The following is a 2,264-nucleotide window of genomic DNA, read 5'->3' on the forward strand; positions in this document are numbered from 1 at the left end:
AATTTATCTCTGCCGTGCCATCGTGCATGTAATGAATGCTGAAATCCTTTGAAGTCATTCTTTTGATGCTCCTCCGGGTCATAATTATCCTTCATGCTTCTCATCCTTTAAAAAAGTACCTTCAAGCATCTGCATAGAAAGGTAAATCACAAGTCTCAAGACGGCTTACCACCCTCCGGATTAAATGACCCGGGTAGCATGGTTGGTATCTTAACTCTAATGGACTTGTCTTGATGACATCCAGGATGTTCAATTAACAAGATAACTCCAAAATTAAACCGGTCAAGCGAAACCCGGCCATGCACACGTCATAATCAGAGTAGACTTTGCGATAAATCGGAACTTAGGGGCTTCCAGTTCGAATACGACCAGAGACCCGGCCCGAAAGGGGTTTAAGCCAAGATTCGGATACGATCATATAGCCCCCAATGGGTGTGGCGATGCCAATCAAGAGGGTACCGACAGCTATGTTCTCTTGGGTTCGAATACGACCCATGTTTGAACAGGAAGCCCCCAAGTGATTCTGAAAATTGTTTAACGACGCTGATTCGAATACGATCCACGTCGGTTCTCAGAGGGGTTACACTATGATTCAAATATGACCAAAGGCAACCTCCCAATGAGCTCGGCACTTTGCCAATCAAATGGGTATCGACAGCTATGTTCTCTTTGGTTCAAATACGACCCATGTTTGAGCAGGAAGCCCCCAAGTGATCTTACTACTTACGGCTAGACTCAAATGCGATCATAAGCCGGATCCTCCTTTCAAATTAGTATGACACGTATATTTGGAGGAGAAAAAAGGACAGAGGTCCTGCTTTATTGCTTATCATAATATATATATATCTGAGATAAATATGTACACCACAAGAGCCGGTAGCTCAAGTGTAATAAGGCCGAAGCTGAGCGATATTCCACGGCCGACGGGTCTCCTCCTCAGATTTACACGAATCTTTACGCTCCCGAACATCAATGAGGTAATATGACCCGTTGTGCAAGTTCTTACTGACCACAAAGGGCCCTTCCCAAGGTGGGGATAACTTTTGTGCATCTGTTTGATCCTGGATGAGCCGGAGCACAAGGTCGCCTTCCTGGAAGACCCGGGTTTTGACCCGGCGGCTATGATAACGGCGCAGGTCTTGTTGGTAAATCGCTGAACGGGCTGCTGCCACATCACGCTGTTCATCCAACAAGTCCAGAGCAACTTGGCGCGCCTGTTCATTGTCTGTCTCAACATAAGCCGCCACACGAGGTGAATCGTGACGGATGTCGCTAGGGAGGACCGCTTCTGCCCCATAAACCATGAAGAAAGGCGTGAAGCCAGTAGACCTGTTAGGAGTAGTGTTGATGCTCCATAAGACGGAGGGCAACTCCTCCACCCAACAACCCGGCGTCCGTTGCAAAGGGACCAAAAGCCGGGGTTTGATGCCCTTCAGAATCTCCTGGTTAGCTCTCTCAGCTTGACCATTGGACTGGGGATGAGCCACTGAAGAAACATCAAGCCGGATATGCTCTCGTTGACAAAACTCCTCCATAGCGCCTTTGGACAGATTAGTGCCATTGTCTGTTATGACGCTGTGCGGAAAGCCGAAGCGGAAGATCACCTTTTTCATAAATTGAACCGCCGTGGCTGCATCACACTTGCTAACTGGCTCAGCTTCCACCCACTTCGTGAATTTGTCCACTGCCACCAAGAGGTGGGTCTTCTTATCCTTGGACCGTTTAAAAGGCCCGACCATATCAAGCCCCCAGACCGCAAAGGGCCAAGTGATCGGGATCATCCTCAATTCCTGAGCCGGCACATGAGCCCGTCGGGAGAACCTCTGACAACCATCACACTTACTGACCAAATCCTCCGCATCAGCATGAGCCGTCAACCAGTAAAAACCATGACGGAATGCCTTGGCCACAAGGGATTTTGAGTCGGCATGATGGCCGCAATCCCCCTCATGGATCTCGCGCAAGATCTCTTGACCTTCCTCAGGGGAAATACAACGCTGAAATACCCCTGAAACACTGTGATGATGCAACTCGCCGTTGATAACAATCATTGACTTGGCCCGCCGGATTACTTGCCTGGCCAAAGTTTCATCCTCAGGCAACTCTCCCCGGGTTATATAAACCAAGTACGGCATTGTCCAGTCTGGTATGACATGAAGAGCCGCCACCAGTCGTGCCTCCGGGTCAGGGATAGCCAAGTCCTCCTCTGTAGGCAACTTAACCGAAGGGTTATACAGGACATCCAGGAAAGTGTTAGGTGGCAC

Source organism: Triticum aestivum, chromosome 5D (assembly GCF_018294505.1).
Source record: "Triticum aestivum cultivar Chinese Spring chromosome 5D, IWGSC CS RefSeq v2.1, whole genome shotgun sequence".
Taxonomy (NCBI): domain Eukaryota; kingdom Viridiplantae; phylum Streptophyta; class Magnoliopsida; order Poales; family Poaceae; genus Triticum; species Triticum aestivum.